At 39.4% G+C, this 21,343-nt stretch overlaps 1 long non-coding RNA gene across 1 annotated transcript; it reads left to right on the forward strand.

Moving 5' to 3' along the window:
- Nucleotides 1–12,997: 12,997 nt before the first annotated feature.
- Nucleotides 12,998–16,188, forward strand: LOC309511668. Its single transcript, XR_014210749.1, has 2 exons — nt 12,998–15,094; nt 15,789–16,188. It is a non-coding gene; the product is annotated as an uncharacterized lncRNA (long non-coding RNA).
- The last annotated feature ends 5,155 nt before the right edge of the window (nt 16,189–21,343 follow it).

Below are 21,343 nucleotides of genomic sequence, written 5' to 3' on the forward strand. Positions count from 1 at the left end.
TTATGTGGATGCGGTAATATGCAATCAGTGCATCAAGAGCATCAACGCCGCCCATGAACTTGCTGTACAGGCTGATGATGCTTGGCCATTCCACAGTCACTTTCTGTTTCAGATTTTTATCGCATCTTTCAATGTTGGAAACAGGCTGTGCACTGGCAAAAGTGCTTGCAACGATCACCCCTCAGTTGTCAAACCATTTGACTGCTCTTATTTCCACATTATCAACAAAACCTGTTGCTCTTCAAGTGTGCCTCTTCCCTTCTTCTTCATTTCTGTGTCTGCACTGAAACTGCACCCTCGCAGGCGACATTGTCGTACAGTCCCAAGAGCTGGTATCCCATTGTTTGCAAGAGCAACAAAGAAATCCAAGGAGGAAAACCAGTTGTCAAAGTACACCAGATGATTGACAGCACCATGGATAACTTGTGCAAGCTTTAGCACAATGTTTCCACTTGCCCCAATGTCTGGTTGTCCTTGTACAGGCTCAATTTTCCCTGCAAAGATGTCAAATGAATGCACCAGGGGCCTCATGTATCAATCTTGCGTACGCACAAAAACGTTGCGTACGCCAGCTTTCACGCTTATGGTCGTATGTACTAACAGTGAAATTAACGCGAGAACGTGCGTTCCTCCACGCCAATTTCATGTCTGGCGTACGTACATTTCTCATTGTTTTTGTCCGTTGGCGACTCTTACAGGCAATGAAGTGAAGTTGCAAACATTACACAACGAATTGTTCTACAAGTCTATCGCACCACCACCTGTGGGAAGCATTGCTATTAATTTGCAATTCATAAAATAATTGACATATATTGTCGAGCCTTATGGGAATATTCTATCAACCTTGATACAACCCTTAGTCTATGGCAATGGCAGCTTTGGTGTAATGTCCACCTTTATATCAGACCATTTCTTTTTAAGGTCATTTAGGGTAGACTGTGTACAGTTGAAACATGTGTACAGTTGAGACACCTTAAATAACTTGCGTTCGCAGCAAGCACAAGTTGTGATTTTTGCTGTGCACATGCGTATTTGTGTCCTCTTTGATCGTGGGAAATTTGAACAACGGACGCATCTCCGATCCGAAGATATCGGGGAAAGTTTTTTTTTTCTAAGATATGACGTTCACTTCACCATGCACTCTCCACAATGAATACAGTAGCTTGTTATCCTTATGTGACTGTTAAACGTAACTGGTATCACCACAAACGTTATTCTGTATTTCATGGTATTGTGTCATGCAAGGTAATTGCAAAATCTAGAGAAATGTGCGAGGTGGCCAGCGGGGGACAGTTGTGACACATATCTACTGTACCCCCGATAGAGTTCTATTAGGAACTAATGTAATGTTAACATAACATTGTTTAGTTGTTCAGTGTTATGATAACAGTTTAAACGCCGTAATTAGCCAGCATAGGATGCAAATGAAAATAAAATGTGATATTTGTGATATTTAAACTGTGTTTTATTAATAAATATTGTTACATATCTTGTTCCTGCTTTATACATTTTAACCAGTGCTAATTTAAATAAAATGAATGAATATAAATGAATGAATAAACAAAAATGTTGCCCAATTGTTATTTTCTTTATTTGTCTTTATTTTTTAATTTATTTACAATGAATGGTTTGTTACCTTCACATCATTAAAGATGGGGTGTCTCAACTGTACCATGCACTGTCTCAACTGTACCACATGATATGGGTACAGTTGAGACAAAGTTGAGACAAAAAGCACCTTATTTTTATGAGCTAATTGTGGAAAATATAAACTACTTGTGGGTATTATTGATTGATAATATCTTAGTCTACAAGGTAATGAAATGTCGTGTGTCGTGTCATGTGGAAATTCACTTCTTTTCAGTGTCTATTTTTTTGTGTGAAAAATCTAAACGCAAAAAGTGTCTCATCTGTACTCAGTCTACTCTACAGTGCGACTTTCAGATCCCACCGCATTGACGGCATCAGCCAAACTCTCCCACTCATATTTTTTCCTTTTGTTATTAATTCCGGAGGACAAAGTTCCAAATATTTTTTTTTTTCGTTTCTACCTCCGATAGTAGCACCTCCAATTCACTCTCTGTAAAGTTTCGTTTCTTGCCGCCATTTTCTTACTGCTTTCTTTTGCCAAACTGGACTCATTACCATATTTAAATTAATTTAATTAAGGGAGGAGACTGGGTGGGGCGTTGTGCTCGTGCATGTGCGCTCAATTTTACGTTAACTGGGATGTACAAAGAGAATATGCGTGGGATCCTTCGTACGCAGAGATTCATACATCTGGGTTTTTTTGTGCGTACGCACATTTACAGCTTTGTCCGTACGCAATGTTTTAGTATGAATTCAACGCAAGTCTTTGTACATGAGGCCCCAGGCCTTTTGTGTCGCAAAGCACAAATATCTTGTATCCCCATTTGTATAGCTTATTGGGGATATATTGCTTGAGACTTGATTTTCCTTTGAATGGCGAATCAATAAGTGAATCAATAAGTGACCTGACTTTGAAAAGTCTATCACTGTTGTTGGGTGCCATGTTGTCATTGAAATGAATGAAATGTTTAAAGGTGATTTAAAGGTGATTTCTCCTTTGATGATTCTGCTTGTTAACATCATGGGTCTCTTTTATAAAACTGTGCGTAGGATCCTTACTAAAATTGTACGTGCGCCTGAAAGCCAAAAATGGCGTAATATTCAAACTTATAAAACCGTTTGTACGCCAGAACCTTCGCAAAATACACTTTATAAATCCCAGTCAGTGGACGATTGTGCACACATGCGTATCCTCCCTGAAATAACCATATATGAGCTTACAATGCCTAGTTTTACTATGCATATACTCATCTGCATATCATTTGCATTGCATGCATCCACGTGATACCAAATTTAATGGTACAAGACATTAGGAAAATATGAGATACGGATGTGTCATCACATTACATTGATAACAATAATTTGGTAGCCTATCCTTGCCTTGGTTTTGAATAAATGAATCAAATAGTATAAAATATATTTTATATTTCAGAGAAAGTTTTCCTCAATCTTTTCCACTGGCCAAATTGTATTAATTGATTTATATCTTTAATGGAAACAGATAGACCTTGTTGTGCATTATTTGAACGAAAATATTTTCTCTGACAATCTGCTGTTATCATGATAAGCAATTCTCTCTGTAGTTAAAACATTAAAACACAACATGCCAGAGGAAAAGTGTAAAAAAGCATGACATCCACTACAAATATTTATATTTATTGAATATATAAATATTTATATTTATTGAATATATATATATATATATATATATATATATATATATTGTAACTTCTCAGTAATGATTTCATGTACTAATTTAAGTATTTAACTTCATTAATGAGAATGTTTAATCTAAATTTTATCAGATTTATATCAGAAGTAAAATTTATATCAGAAGTAAAACATAGTTTAAATCATTATTTTATTTATTTAAACTGTTATTGTGAACATGCATTGTATTTATGATTAGGACTCATAATGAAGATTTATGATTTTTCTTGATCTGCAGTTAGATAAATATGCGTCAGTTTCACTAAATGGCCCAACGCTCTCATTAGCGCGGACATTTAAGAAAGTATAGATGTTTGCTTCATGCGATAGGCTTGGTGAGTGAAATTATATTTGTATTATCTTTCTGTACATGTATAATTTTCTTAAAATGTTCTGTCTAAAAGTGACCAAAAAGACACTTAACTCCAGCTCACCATCGGTGTCGCCAAACTGCTCCATCTCCAGATGTTCGTACGCATGGGTTCGTACGCAGAGTTTGCATGCAGGTACGCAAATTTTCTCGTCAAGTTTTGTTTTTATAAATCACAACTTATGTGTGTGAAGTGGAGTACGTCTCTTTCAGGTCCTGTTTTGTGCGTACGCAACGGTTATAAATGAGTCCCCAGGTGTCTTCAATAATGCTCAATCATTGCTCATTTAATCACTTAATTTTCTCTAACTTTAACACTGCTTCAGTGTTCATTTAATAATCATATTTTAACAATTTAAGACTTATGAGTCTGGAGCCAAATGAACTCCCAGGAGAGTTAATTTAACACGGGAGTTTTTGCTGTGTATTAGAGTTGTTTCTATTAGCCCTTATTTGGGGTTGAGCAAGTGATCGCTTTTGCTCCATCAGAAATATAGAGCCAGAGACACCACTCATTAGTTTGTATATTTTCTCCACCAAAATAAATAAATGAGTTCACTAAGAAACACAGAGATGAACAGTACAAGCAGAGATTTTTCAAAGTGCTCTCTAATGACTCCAGGGTTCACATTTCCAGCCTCCCGCTCACTAAGAGAGAAACCTGCCCTGAATCACTCAGTGGAGGAAAACAGAGATGCTCTGACTTTGAAAAAACCTGCTTCCGCTCCAGATGCAGAAGTGAAACAACATGTATTAGAGAACTGAAGTGAAAATGAACTGAAGTGTTTTACAAGGATTCTGTTCCAAGAAAACTTTCAAAATCTGATGAGAAGATTCTCAGAGTTTCTTCTTTGAGAAACTGGAAGAAATCCAGGTCACTCTAGAAACTGATTTTTGCTTTTAAAGAAGCCATTTTGTTCAGATTTTATTTTATTTTATTACATTTGGTTTAACACCACAACCCGTAAAAAGAGCTGTGTTAAAAATGACACATGTTGTGTAGATTTTAACACTTGTAGTGTGTATGCTCAGGGACAACACATGTTGTGAAGATGTTAACACTTGTAGGGCCCTATCTTACACCCAGCGCAATTGACTTTGTACCCAGCGCAAGAGTCATCGCTCGTATATGCTCTGGAGAGCAGAAACAGCTGCGTAGGGGACATCGTCGCTGTACTCGGGTCCACCAGACCCTCCGGAGGGTTTCAGGAGTTTCACAATTTGCTCCAGGAGCTAGGTTTGGTGGACCTAACGGTGAGGACGCTGACGAGGACAGCGTAGGCCGTAAGGCCTCGGCCTCGAGTGGTCGCTGCCTGACGAGCCCGCGCTCTACAGCCCGGCGCGAGGTTCACCCTCGCACGCACCCACCTAATCTGTCATTTATTTTTGTTTTGATAATAAATGAAGTCAGCCTCCAAAAGTGAAACCTGTCCTGTGATTTTTGTTTTTATACACTAAATTGTGTTTGTTGTCTTTACATTAGAATAATAATGTTTCATATAATCTAGAATAGATATGGAATAAATAGCATTCAATACAAAATGAGTAACGTTATCTCTCATATATTGAAATCGAGTTTTTATGTGAAAGATTTGCTTTGTTGTGCATTTTAGTCATATTACAAAATAATTTATTGAGGCCAAACATAAAATAACATTGTAAACTGTCACTTCACCACGTGACAGCAGCAAGCAGGCTCCTGATTGGTTAACGCGGCGCGAATTGACGCAGAAGTTCAGATTTTTCAACTCGGGCGGCAGACGCGAATTCGCGTCAAACACGAGAATGCACAAAAAGCACTACATAAAACATTCGCGCATAACGCGCTTAACGCGCCAGACGCTCAATTCGCGCCATTCGCGCGAACTTGACGCGCGAATGAGGCATATTCGCGTCTTCCGCGCCGCGCTCTACGCCTCATTCACGCCGCAGGAATTTTTTACGCGCGTAACGCGTCTTTGCATTGACTTAACATTGAAATCACTCGCGCCTGACGCGCTGTTCGCGTCCGGTGTGAACGCACCATTAGGCTACAGCATTCAACAATGAGCAGGCTACAGCACAGATCCACAAAAAAAAGGTGCACAACAGCTCCAAACAACTGGACCAGGCAGGACACAGACCATGCTCTGGAGAAAAGTTCTCCACAATTGAGAGTTCTGCTTGCTTTTATGCTGCTTCCCTCCTGGTTGGTAAGCAGGTGCAGCTGGGGATGCAATCAGCAACCTGGCAGAGTGAAAGAGTGGGAGGAGCCATAGGAGAGCAAGAGACACAAAACAAAAACAACAGAAAGAATGAAACACATACCACTGTACCATGCAGCTCTCACAAAAATATACGTCTTTGGACGTAACACCCCCACCCATAAGTTACAAACAATAATCCCAAAGAAATGTTAGAAATTAAATTAGATATTCCCAAAAACATTTATACTTGTTATTTGCATCCTAATCATCCACACTGTATACTCTAGAAAGTGCATCGGCAACAATATTTTCTGAAACTTTTCGATGCCGAATGTCAAGACTGCATTCTTGAATGATTAAAGAATGATTGATTTGAGTTACACATTCTCCAAAGGAATACTAAGGGTTTGTGATCAGTGTAAACCACCACCGGATTACAACTACCTCCCAACTTCTTGGAGAAGTAACTCTCAGGATGCTCTACACCAGCCGAGTCTTCTTGCAGCAAAACAGCACCTGCCGCTGAAGAACTTGCATCCACCTACAACTTGAAGGACAGAGCAAAACTTGGAGCAGAAAGGACAGGGGCATGGCACAACATGTCTTTTGCAAACAATATCAAAGATGTTAAGCAATGTCACTTGAAAACATGCATGCATATTATTAACAACAGAAACATGCTGTTCCAAACAATATCAAACATCAATTTTCACTATACAAAATGCATTCAACGCAATGATAACAATGACAAAACCAGAAAACTCACAAAGAATGCCCCATCACCAACTCCAAACAGAAGATGCCCTTGGATTAAGAAGGCCACAACATGTGCAACCTTTTCTTTTGGTAGCTTGTTTTGTAATGTTCAGAGTTGGTCTGTTTATCTGAATATTATGTTGATTGTCACCATTGTTGAGATTCATGTGTTAAATGTTGATGTCTGTGAGTGTCTACATTTATATGTAGTGTTTCAAACTGTTTTTGTGCTTGATGTGTTCATAACATCAATCTGATGTTCACAACATTACTGGAGATTATGCTGTGGAATGATAGGGCTGCTATATCAATAACGCACGATTACTGCAGTGATAAATTACAGCTGAAGATGAATCCAGATATGACGCATGCTTAGCATGAGTAAAGAGCCTCAGGGGGAACCAAACACTGGTTTATTTAAGAATATGCATACGTGCGGTTTCAGATCCTTATGCAAAGTTTCTAAGAAAATCTAATTATATCTGATTGGATTATGAAAGAATAGATGGTTAAAGGTCTCCGGATAGTGGCATAAAAAATGTAATAATTGAATTTGATTTAAGACACAAAAAGTTTGTACCGTCGCAGCGTCCCAATGCATGTAATATCCATCTTAAATGTGAGATTAGAAAAGTGTGTCCCAAATCATAGTATGTTGAAAAGAGTATGTCAAAAGTCCCCAGATGGTCTACTATTTCTGGTAGATTTTCAAAGTGTAGATCCCTGCAGTGCTCACTACAAAGGCTAATATTGCCCACAACCCATTGGCTTTTGGAGGAGGAACTACAAACACGAGTAAAAAGTGTTATGCTGGGTGTGCACGACAGATGGTTAAGTAGAGAGGTTTAGATAAAGGGATTTGACTGACTAATAATCAACATTTAATCTGATAAAAATATGTATTTAATGTTATCCATGTTATATTCAATAGCAACAACAATGTTAACTTTTATAAAGCTCCGTTTGGCCATTAACTTTTAAATGCATCACTGTGCAAACATAGTGAAAGACCCATGACTGGCAGATCAGTGCGCCTCTGCTTTTCTCTCTGATACGGTAGGAAATAAAATGAAATTAAATGTGGAGGATTTCCTAATTAAAGCTGCGGTAGGGTGTTTTAGAAAATGTTGACTTAGCCTGAAAATCTGAACAAGCACATCTTACAGGTTACTCCCCCTCGCTCTCTGCTGCGCTACAGCCCTCTCTCCACAGCTCCTTCTCCACCACAACGGAGCCTGTCGTGAACGCGCAGGCTAGTAAACATATGCTGATGACTGCGGATAAACAGTTATCGCACATTCACTGGTAGGGACGAAACATCAACAATATCCTTTACATTGACTATGGCCTGCAATATACTTTGACTACAAACTTGGTCCTCAAATCATTACGTATTTTGCAATACATGTAATGTAACTTTATAATGTTGCACTCTTTCTATAAGTTATAAATAGCTAGTAAGATAATATAACGGTAACTAACGTTACAGTATGTAAGTAATTAGTCTAGCGATATGTAATGCTAAATAAGGTTTGCTAATACATCATTTCAGCAACATGACATGGAAATGTATTTAAAATACAAATACAAAATACTGTGTGGAAAAATGTATTTAAATACAAATACAGTATTTTGTATTTTGAAAATATACAAAAATGTGAAATTGGCCATCCAGTGCAGGTATAGGTCACAGTGAATGAAGAAACTACACAGGCCTACTGACTTTACATTCCTAAACTCATCTCTGCCCTCTCTGTCATTCTTTCTTTCTTTCTGGCAATTACAAATAAACATATGCAAAATAGCAGCCATTTATATACTTATTTCTGGTTACAATGTAGTCTATTACAAGTGGTGAACACTATTAAAAAACTCATGTATGTAAAACTGTGGGAACCTTTTCTGATATCTAGCAAAGGATATGGATGGGCGATATGACCAAAATCTCAATTTTACTTCACAGTAACAATATCATGGTTTCACAATTCTCCATATCAGTTTTGATTCCACAGAATAAACTGAATTTCAAACTCTTTTTTTTTTTTTTTGCAGGTAGTCCAATGCTTTTTAAGTAATTTTATGTTTATTTTATGTAAAGTTTATTTGTTTCTATAAGTGTATCTAAAATTTAAAATTAGAATGAATTTAGATTCATTTGACACAATTTACCCCTTTTTGATTATTATTTTTTTTATGTACAATAAAACTAAAATCTGAAGATGTTTGTGGAGTATCATTCATCAGTGCTTCTTTTTCCACTCCAACGTTCCAATAATTCCTTCCCACTAAAATCTGCACGGATATTTGCTTACCCCAATAAATAGGCCAGAGAGAGTATAGAGGGATACCATATGTCACTTTTGAGTGATTTATGGCCCCTCTAAGCCCCGCCCCTTTTTGACGTGGGAATATTCCCACGCTAGCTCCTCCCACTTATGGGCTGTACGTACACCGTGGGAAAATCGGATTTGTGTCACGCCTCCTTAGGGGTTGAACATCTGAAGCGTGGGAAAATTTCGCACGCTCAGTAGTTCTAAACAGTGTAAATTAAAACTTTAAAAAAAATGTACAATAAAGACATAGCCAGAGTGTGAGATCAGTGTTTTTATTAAAGAAGACAGATGTACATTCATCACTTTCAAAACATCAATGAAATAAGTTAAAATTGCATTTTTCTCTAAAAGAGATATTAAAAATGAGTTAGTGTTATTTAAAGATGTTAAAACATTAAAACAAGTTAAGAGTTTTTTTAATTTACAGAAAAGATTGATTTGTAAGCATTTAACTTTCAGACAGTATTTGTAAAACTTTTACATAAAACACAAACTAGTTTAAAAAGTGTTACGTTTTTACATACCCAGTTGTTAAAGACTCGGAGTTTAAAGATATATAAGTGCTTCGTTGTAGTGGAGCAAAGTGGAGAGCGTCCATTCAGTCCACAGGTCAGACAGAAATGAAGTACTCTGAGGCCTACAGAGAGACACACACAAACCCCGCCCCTAGCCCCCCCCCAACAGGTGTCACCGTGGGAAATTCCCACACCCCCCTTCAAGCTCCCAAAAAGAAAACACATCCGGTCATCTCAGTGGCCAGACTTAAATGACCAAAGAAAACCGATGCAACGGCCCGGAGAGACCACACCCCCTAACACGCCCCTCTCAAAGCTCATAGGTCAATTTTGATTTAAGGGCCTCCCTAAAATGACATCACTCACGGGAATCCCCCTCCCACAGCATCACAGTCACATGAGCTGTTTAAAAAGGAGCGCAAACATGACAAGAGCTACTTGTGGTTTTATTCAAGTAGAACACTATGGCTACGTCAGACCCCAAAACTCCTGAAACATTGATGAAGCTATGGAGGATTCGACCTTAGCGCCGCGAAAAAAAAAAAACATAGTTACCAGGACCCGTTTAACGCGATTTCTCCACGAGCCGGCGGAGCGCAAGTGAAATACTTTTCTGGAGGACGTGCGTGCGAAGTCAGATTGGTTAATGGATAACGACGAGCGATTCACAACGAATACAACAGAGGATCCCAATTTGTTTTTTTACGGAAAGGGATTGGATTTTATTTTATACAGGAGAATGGAGAGATTTGAAAGATGATGGGAGTGAACCGGTTTTCATAGCAGAGTGGGCTGGATTAACCACGGTTGCAAGATACCGACTTCTCACGGATTATATAAAAAAACACCCAGAGGATTACGTTTACATACTTTTTTGGAATGGATGTACCCAAATGTTCGTAGCCTATTTCTGAGGATGAGCATTTAAAATAGCCTACTACGATTTAAAATTCATGTTTCAATGGAATGTTTACATGTGTTGGAACTAGGGATGCACCGAATATTCGGCCACCGAAAATTTTCGGCCGAAAATGGCCCAAAAGTGCATTTTCGGTTTTCGGCCGAAAGACTTTTATCACCGAAACAATACGGCCGAAATGTTGTGATGACGCAAACAGCAGATACCGCGACCTGCACGTGCTTGTCTGAAGCAACATATCTGCGGTGTGGACGTATTTCAATATATCTGAGAGTGACCCACGGACAGCGATTTTTAAAACACAGACGTCCCAAGTCTTCCGGAAGTTCCGGGAGTCTCCCGCGTATTGATAGCGGCTCCCTGATGCCCGCAAATTAGTTTAAATCTCCCGGAATCGCGAGCGAGCATGAGCGCGCGCGCGGCAGAGAGAAGGAGCGAGAGACTTTGCGTGTGTGTGCAGAGCAGCCGTAATTTATCAGAGGTGTGTGTGTTTACCTTAGCTGTTTATGGTTTTTGCAACTCACGTCCATGAGCATATAGCTGCAGATATTATTATGGGCTATGGCAGTATTGACCTAAATGCACTTTGTTTTTATGAGAGAACATTTCATTTTTAAACCTTTCTGCAGGCCAGTAGGCTTTTACATTATTATTTAATGTACACATGAGTGGGGTCAAGTTAAACATTTAATTTTATACTTTGCAATGTGCTAAATAAATATTTGCATACAATTTTAATTGATTTATTCTTTGAAACTTTAATATTAATTTATGCAATGCCTTGATTATAGTAAAGTTAGTACACAGTCATAGCCATAAATGCAATGGTACTAATAATTGGCATAATTTATTTCGGTGTTTCGGTTTTCGGCCTTAGTTTCCTCTTTTTCGGTTTTCGGTTTCGGCCAAGAATTTTCATTTCGGTGCATCCCTAGTTGGAACAGATTTTTTCTAAAATCACGTAGCTTTTTTTAAAATGGAGCGACACATTTGGATCTGTTGATGGATACGCACCAATAGGATTACCGGCTGCAACGAATGGATACCCACAGAAAAGCATCGATTGGCTGAATACATTTTGTGATTATTTAATCCTTTCTTGCTTTCAATGTAAAGTATTTTGAATTGCCAGTGTATAAAATGTGCTATATTAATAAACATGCTATGCCTTGCTTCGCCTATGTCATAGGAGAAATTATATTTAACTCACACTCACACAAACACCGACCCCCACTCCTCCCAACTTTTGGACTGAGCCCTCCAACGTGGGAAAATTCCCACGGTCCACATTTAAAGGTGTACTTTTCACAATCACATACAAAAAAAGACATTAATACAATGTTTATCATTAAAATACAAAGGGTGGTAAACACACATTTTAAAAATAATATATAAATTTAAAATACACATGTCGTTAGCGTTCATACATTTTTAATTAAAGAAAAGTTTTGCTTTCCATATATATGTAAAACTTTTTAAAAACACGGCATAAAGTTAAAATGCAATGGTTTAGTATTCGTACATTTTACAACGTTATCTGAAAATAGTTAGAATGTGGTCGTTCACATACAGATAAAAAAAATTAAAAAAACGTTCAAAACAACGTCAACTAAAATACAATATGCTACTAAAGTTTAGTTTTAAGTTCCGTATGATACTACATCACTCATCGCCGGTAGAAACATGATTGAGTATAGATCATGTGTGAAGCAGAGTCTCCGCCCACCTAACGCTAGATTTATTTATAATTACACTAGTAAATAACATTTATAAAAAATAATAGTTGTTTAAAAAATAAAAAAACTCATGTTTCAGTTAATTTTGGACTTTTGGTGAAGTTAACAAATATTCACTACTGATTTATTCACTCTTCGATAGGATAATCCACATCTCCCAATGGAGAAATCTGATCATTGTTTGAGAATGCGTTTTGGAGTAAAAAAATAATAAATCTGTTCAAAACTATGTGATTTAAACTGTAAAACCGTGAAACGTAAGCGGCAGGCAAACAGTTTTCTTTTCACAGACATGTAACACTTTCACATATAACTTTTTAAAATGATACAGACCTTTAAAATACAAAGGTGTAGTATTTAAAACGTTAGGCCTATCAGAAAAATGTAAAACAAGTTAGAATGTTTTCCTTCACCTACAGATTTTAAAACCTGTAAAAAAAAATATTATAGAATGTCTATAGAAAGTTATAGAATGTCTTTCACGAACGACTTTTAAAGATACCAGAAAAATGGTAAATTATGTTTTTTAAACAATGTTTCAAACGTGAGCAACATATCAAACATATCAAACTACAACAGTTAAAAAATACATCAAACAAATAGATTATAAGCAAAACTTTTTAACATAAACTTTTGTTTAGTTTTTAGCTAACAATATCTCTTACGCTGTCCCGCAAAGCACATGAATGAGAAATAGAGTCTCCGCCCACCTAAAACTCCGCAACGTATGAGAATAGGCCTACACATGCGCAGCGCTAGCCTATAGCTACAGATTTAAATCTTGGTAAAAAAGACTTATCAAAACAACGTTCAAAATGTTTATGTCACGGGGTGACTAAATACATCAGTCCCCTGTAAAGCGGAACTAAAATTTGCCGCGACTCCCCCGGAACCTAAACAGTGAAACACCTACACAGCCTGAACCAGCGTAAGCGCCCCGTAAACAGGAATTAATTATCCGAGATCACCGGCAGCTGGGCCCGAGGTGAGCGAAGGCTGAGAGCGAGACACGCTAAGAGGAGCATAAAAGGAGAGGTAAAGGGAGAGGGAGAACGCGGTGTTTTGGGGTGGTGCTTGTGCAGTGCTTACAGCAATGTTTGGAGCTGAGTTCGGGGCTGAGCTGTGATGAGAGTGAATGGGCCACGGGCACGGTCATTCAAGGGCAGGTGTTGATTCAGGCACGTTCGTGGAAAGAGGGAAGACGCTGGAATAAGGAAAACTTGATGAGAACTGTGAGTACGAGATTCGATCGCTGACTTTTCACATGTGAAGATGGTTGTTGTAAATGCTGATTAGGAAATGGGCGACGGCCTTAAGCTTTGTATTTCCCTTTGGAGTGATGACTTGCAGTGATGAAGTGATGTGATGCACGGTCTCGTTGTGTGAATTTATACACTTAAATCTGCTGGAGCCTATCTACTGACCTGCATTACAATACTGTGATTGTGTGAAGAAGTTAACTATGATATATTTTACAGAGAAGAAAAACGTTGTGAAATACTGAATCACTGACTCAGGAGTACTGTTCGTCGGCTGCTTTGCAGTGAAAGACTCCAGTTGTAAGTTCCCTGTCTTATGTGAACCACAAAGATTTACATGGATGCTCACCTGTCTGCTTTGCAGAATTAACCCCTCACCAGCTCTGTGTGTAAGCCCGCCTCTGAGGAAGACTGTGAGAAACTGTTCATCGGCTGCTTTGCAGTGAAAGACTCCAGTTGTAAGTCCCCTGTCTTATGTGAACCACGAAGATTTACATGAATGCTCACCTGTCTGCTTGCAGAATTAACCCCTCACCAGCTCTGTGTGTAAGCCCGCCTCTGAGGAAGACTGTGAGAAACTGTTCATCGGCTGCTTTGCAGTGAAAGACTCCAGTTGTAAGTCCCCTGTCTTATGTGAACCACGAAGATTTACATGGATGCTCACCTGTCTGCTTTGCAGAATTAACCCCTCACCAGCTCTGTGTGTAAGCCCGCCTCTGAGGAAGACTGTGAGAAACTGTTCATCGGCTGCTTTGCAGTGAAAGGCTCCAGTTGTAAGTCCCCTGTCTTATGTGAACCACGAAGATTTACATGAATGCTCACCTGTCTGCTTTGCAGAATTAACCCCTCACCAGCTCTGTGTGTAAGCCTGCCTCTGAGGAAGACTGTGAGAAACTGTTCATCGGCTGCTTTGCAGTGAAAGACTCCAGTTGTAAGTCCCCTGTCTTATGTGAACCACGAAGATTTACATGGATGCTCACCTGTCTGCTTTGCAGAATTAACCCCTCACCAGCTCTGTGTGTAAGCCCGCCTCTGAGGAAGACTGTGAGAAACTGTTCATCGGCTGCTTTGCAGTGAAAGGCTCCAGTTGTAAGTCCCCTGTCTTATGTGAACCACGAAGATTTACATGGATGCTCACCTGTCTGCTTTGCAGAATTAACCCCTCACCAGCTCTGTGTGTAAGCCCGCCTCTGAGGAAGACTGTGAGAAACTGTTCATCGGCTGCTTTGCAGTGAAAGACTCCAGTTGTAAGTCCCCTGTCTTATGTGAACCACGAAGATTTACATGAATGCTCACCTGTCTGCTTTGCAGAATTAACCCCTCACCAGCTCTGTGTGTAAGCCCGCCTCTGAGGAAGACTGTGAGAAACTGTTCATCGGCTGCTTTGCAGTGAAAGACTCCAGTTGTAAGTCCCCTGTCTTATGTGAACCACGAAGATTTACATGAATGCTCACCTGTCTGCTTGCAGAATTAACCCCTCACCAGCTCTGTGTGTAAGCCCGCCTCTGAGGAAGACTGTGAGAAACTGTTCATCGGCTGCTTTGCAGTGAAAGACTCCAGTTGTAAGTCCCCTGTCTTATGTGAACCACGAAGATTTACATGGATGCTCACCTGTCTGCTTTGCAGAATTAACCCCTCACCAGCTCTGTGTGTAAGCCCGCCTCTGAGGAAGACTGTGAGAAACTGTTCATCGGCTGCTTTGCAGTGAAAGACTCCAGTTGTAAGTCCCCTGTCTTATGTGAACCACGAAGATTTACATGGATGCTCACCTGTCTGCTTTGCAGAATTAACCCCTCACCAGCTCTGTGTGTAAGCCCGCCTCTGAGGAAGACTGTGAGAAACTGTTCATCGGCTGCTTTGCAGTGAAAGGCTCCAGTTGTAAGTCCCCTGTCTTATGTGAACCACGAAGATTTACATGGATGCTCACCTGTCTGCTTTGCAGAATTAACCCCTCACCAGCTCTGTGTGTAAGCCCGCCTCTGAGGAAGACTGCGAGAAACTGTTCATCGGCTGCTTTGCAGTGAAAGGCTCCAGTTGTAAGTCCCCTGTCTTATGTGAACCACGAAGATTTACATGAATGCTCACCTGTCTGCTTTGCAGAATTAACCCCTCACCAGCTCTGTGTGTAAGCCCGCCTCTGAGGAAGACTGCGAGAAACTGTTCATCGGCTGCTTTGCAGTGAAAGGCTCCAGTTGTAAGTCCCCTGTCTTATGTGAACCACGAAGATTTACATGAATGCTCACCTGTCTGCTTTGCAGAATTAACCCCTCACCAGCTCTGTGTGAAGCCCGCCTCTGAGGAAGACTGCGAGAAACTGTTCGTCGGCTGCTTTGCAGTGAAAGACTCCAGTTGTAAGTCCTCTGTCTTATGTGAACCACGAAGATTTACATGAATGCTCACCTGTCTGCTTGCAGAAATCGCCTCTTACCAGCTCTGTGTGTACGCCCGCCTTTGAGGAAGACTGTGAGAGATTGTCCATTGGCTGCTCCACAGTAAAAGAATCCAGTTGGTCATCCTTTCGCCTGCTCTGTGTGTTTGTCCGCCTTTGGGAAAGACAGAAGGGAAAGCCGCCGCCATCTGGTGGGCGGTGAAAGACCTCGGTCAGAGGACCCACGCCCCTGGCCATAAACCCCTCCCCCTTTCCTCTTCCTCCTTACAAGACACACGTACCATACACTTACCTGACGGCAATCCCACGAAGTCCTCTAGGCTCCCCTTCTGGCCTGGGAACCGAAGAAATCCTACTCACCGGACCTCTACCTTTTAAGACTTTTAACCTTCTAATCATAAATAAAATATACCTTTTTGATCATTCTCTCTGTTGTTGTTGTGCTTGGCCTCTGTCCGACTCCCCAAGGGTGAAAGAGGGGTTCCAGGGGTGGGTGCAGCCTGATTGGCCCACCCCGGCCTGTGACATTTACATTTTTTATTTAGGCTAATTTAGTTATTAATTCACTATTAGATATTTCTAGCCTAATATTTTCAAGCATCTGTACACACACACACACACACACACACACACACACACACACACACACACACACACACACACACACACACACACACACACACACACACACACACACACACACACACACACACACACACACACACACACACACACACACACACACACACACACACACACACACACACACACAGTAATATTGTAAAGTCTTATAACAATTGAATTTATAATTATATAGGATTATGTAACTGTTCACAAAATTCAGGGTTCAATCGCTTTCTGTTGTTGCATTGAGACTCTGGTAGGGCTTCATTTTGAAATTCTAGTCAGCAAAATAGAGGGAAAACAAACAATATTGACAATATTGTTTATAAAATGTTACTCACCATGTTAATTTATTGTTAATTTGACTGTTTCGTTCCGTTCGCCTTACATACTTGACCATCGTGAGGTAAACATTACCTACGCCAATTCATTCGATTCACATGACGTCACTGTAGCTTTGCGCCGCCATCTTTGCGACCGCCGGTGTCAGTAGTGCCTGCAATATGTTGTGCAGTTGGCTGCAACAACAGCCTAAAGAGGAACCCTGAACTGGTATTTTATTCTATACCAAAAGAAGAGAATCATTTATTTAAAAGACTTGAAGTCTCATGTTGGTTTGTGGTTAATTATATTTCCATTATACTCTCAGTGGCCAACATTATACAGACAGATAATGTTTTGTCTTCATTTTATTGTTGGATCTGTTTAAATGCACTTTATCATGGTAAGTTAGTAAGATTTGGGGTTGTTTTGAATATAACTGTTTGTCTGTCTGTTAGTTAATACCTACCTAAATCTAAGAAATATTTTTCTGAAGTTCATAAAGATATTGTCTTCGTCACATGCGCTTTAGATGTTATTTTGTGTAAGTAACGTTAGCTCTGCAGACGATGCATAATATCATCCTTGAAATGCATATTAAAGGACTAGTTCTTCCAAAAATGATAATTCTGCCGTCATTTACTCACCTTCATGTGCAAACCCTTAAGTTTACTTTCCGTGGAAGACAAAGGGACATTTTTGAATATGTAGCCTAATGGAGACTCTTCTTGTCGATGTAATGAAATTGAATGAGTAACGTTAGCCTACTGGGGGCTGTCACGCAAAAAAATAATAATAATAAAAGACAAAAAAAACATCACAAAAGTATCATAAAAGTGATCTAATACGACTCGTCCGTTATATTAATATAGTTATTTATTCATATGATAGCTTTATGTGACGAACAAACTGCAATTTAAGTCGTTATATTATAATCACTGATGACCTTACCTCTTGATAGCTTTTAATCGCAGCCGAATCGTGAGTGAATCATTCAAAAAGATTCGACTCGAAAGATTCTTTCATTTCGATATTTGTGTGTATTAAACCTTCTCTCTGTAATTGAACATCTGTTCTTTCGGACAGATATGGCAGTATTTTATCATATTCGGCTGATGTCTCTGGCTGTGCTGATGGACGGATTAGATAGATTCATTCATGCTGAACAGCTGCAGATTCATAGATTCATTCATGACATCGCCTCGACTCTCATGAACGCGCGCCATGAAGCTCTATGACTTAAGTATTTCTATATCATGAAAGGCCAATTGGGGCAAGTCTGGGGCAGATAATAATGGACTAAAGAAAACTGGGGGTAACAAATAAGGATCGGAGCCTAAAATATAATTTTTCTCCAGGTATCTCTGTCTCTCTCTCTCATTCAAATGGGCAGTTTGGGCGGCCATACCGGGCGAGTCGGTCGCAAATATGGCGGCGTTCTATTTGTTGTGACGTCGGTGGCATCTATGAATAGGAGGCGCTTAATAACAGTGACGTGCGCCAATAGCAGCTGCAGAGCAGAAGCAATGTGGGAAATGCCGACTGTTTTAAGGAATAAACGCAGAATTTTTTGTTCTTATCGTGTTCAACACAATCTACACTCGATCGCGCGAGGATCTCCATCGTAAAAAATCGCAGCTTGAATTTTTTTTTTAGTTACCGTCGAAGTGAAAGACAGGCCCAGTCTGTGGTATAAATGGCTGCCGAGCGCCCTTTACTATTGTCGTTGAGTGCGGACAGGCAGGAACTCACTCATTGATCGCTAGACGGCTCGGCAGATCTGGCTGGGCATACTCCCATCGCAGCGCGACGATCTTTTTGGCTTTTTTTTAATACTACATTTAAATAAGTCCAAGTAATGGATACTGTACAACAGTGGTCATATGTTTATTTTGTGTCACATGACACCTATTGGTGTTGCCTATGAACAGTATACACTGAATACACTGTGACAGAGGCAAACAAAAATATATAGAATAATAATAACAACAATAATGATTATGACCACGCATGCAAAACAGAGAGAGAGAGAGAGAAAAGACTACATTCTATAAGAATAATTACACAATACCCACTGTTACCAGTGTTATGTTCCCAATTCATGTTCTAGGGGCAAAAGGGAAAGTCACTTTAAAGCAAAAAATGAACAGCGACAAAGAAAAGTGAACCTACACTGAGTGCCAGCACACAATACACAAAGTAAGATTTCCAATACATTTATTTACAATAAGTGATAAATACAGTGCAAAAAGAATCCTAAACAAACAGCTCCAAAAGAAAAAGAAATGAAGCGTGTTCTTCAGGAGCAGGTAAAGCCAAAACAAACAAAAGATCACTAGCCGGTAGAAGGACAACCTAATTAACCTACAACAATAAACAACACAACTCTTACCTTACTTCCTAACTAACAAAAAAAAAAAAAAAACAACAAAAAAACAAACAAACAAACAAACAAACAAACAGGAGAAAAGAAAAATGGCACCCACTCCCTACTGCTCCAACACTCAACAACGGGCAAGCAATTCAAAGCTGTACACTACAGCCACAAGACATTTAAGTTGACCTCGGTTTAAGCTTAACACATCAAAGCTGCCACTACAGCCGTAACAACACATTTAAGCTTCACATACACCAACAAGAGCAACACTCCAAGTCTGGTAACACAACAGTCTCAGGCTCTTGGGAGAAGAACTCTCTCCCAGTCTCAGGCTCTTGGGAGAAGAACTCTCTCCCAGTCTCTCTCTCCGGCTCTGCTTGAATACTGGATCCTCTTGCCATTGATGAGGAACAGCTGGTAGGTCCCATCACCTAGATGAGGACAGGGAGGAGCACAGGAAATTGGACAAAACATACAACAAAACTACAACTCCCAGCAGGCCGTTGGGTCCATTGGCAGCACACACACTCAATAAATCAATGAGTGACACTTACACATTATAAAACACAAATGCATACGCCCTGGGACGCAACACCAGTCAAATTAAATCATTAAAGGAAAATCCATCTTTCCAGTGCATACACAGAAAGCGGCATCAGATCGGGCATTCATGTATTTTCACTGTATTTACAATTGCATAAATAAAGCTATGAGATCGTTACAATTATAATATATTATAAAATATAAAAATAATAGATCACAATACTGTAGTTTATAGCCTAGGCTACTATATTTTAATCAAATAAATGCAGGCTGGGGGAGCGCATGCAGAGACTTATTTCAAAAACATAAAAAAATCCAACTGACACACACACACACACACACACACACAAGTTTCAAGTTTTGAAAAAAATACAACAACAAACAGTAATATTGTAAAGTCTTATAACAATTGAATTTATAATTATATAGGATTATGTAACTGTTCACAAAATTCAGGGTTCAATCGCTTTCTGTTGTTGCATTGAGACTCTGGTAGGGCTTCATTTTGAAATTCTAGTCAGCAAAATAGAGGGAAAACAAACAATATTGACAATATTGTTTATAAAATGTTACTCACCATGTTAATTTATTGTTAATTTGACTGTTTCGTTCCGTTCGCCTTACATACTTGACCATCGTGAGGTAAACATTACCTACGCCAATAGGAGGCGCTTAATAACAGTGACGTGCGCCAATAGCAGCTGCAGAGCAGAAGCAATGTGGGAAATGCCGACTGTTTTAAGGAATAAACGCAGAATTTTTTGTTCTTATCGTGTTCAACACAATCTACACTCGATCGCGCGAGGATCTCCATCGTAAAAAATCGCAGCTTGAATTTTTTTTTTAGTTACCGTCGAAGTGAAAGACAGGCCCAGTCTGTGGTATAAATCGCTGCCGAGCGCCCTTTACTATTGTCGTTGAGTGCGGACAGGCAGGAACTCACCCATTGATCGCTAGACGGCTCGGCAGATCTGGCTGGGCATACTCCCATCGCAGCGCGACGATCTTTTTGGCTTTTTTTTAATACTACATTTAAATAAGTCCAAGTAATGGATACTGTACAACAGTGGTCATATGTTTATTTTGTGTCACATGACACCTATTGGTGTTGCCTATGAACAGTATACACTGAATACACTGTGACAGAGGCAAACAAAAATATATAGAATAATAATAACAACAATAATGATTATGACCACGCATGCAAAACAGAGAGAGAGAGAGAGAAAAGACTACATTCTATAAGAATAATTACACAATACCCACTGTTACCAGTGTTATGTTCCCAATTCATGTTCTAGGGGCAAAAGGGAAAGTCACTTTAAAGCAAAAAATGAACAGCGACAAAGAAAAGTGAACCTACACTGAGTGCCAGCACACAATACACAAAGTAAGATTTCCAATACATTTATTTACAATAAGTGATAAATACAGTGCAAAAAGAATCCTAAACAAACAGCTCCAAAAGAAAAAGAAATGAAGCGTGTTCTTCAGGAGCAGGTAAAGCCAAAACAAACAAAAGATCACTAGCCGGTAGAAGGACAACCTAATTAACCTACAACAATAAACAACACAACTCTTACCTTACTTCCTAACTAACAAAAAAAAAAAAACAACAACAAAAAAACAAACAAACAAACAAACAAACAGGAGAAAAGAAAAATGGCACCCACTCCCTACTGCTCCAACACTCAACAACGGGCAAGCAATTCAAA

This window comes from Leuciscus leuciscus, assembly GCF_965113295.1.
Source record: "Leuciscus leuciscus genome assembly, chromosome: 1".
NCBI classification, from domain to species: Eukaryota; Metazoa; Chordata; class Actinopteri; order Cypriniformes; family Leuciscidae; genus Leuciscus; species Leuciscus leuciscus.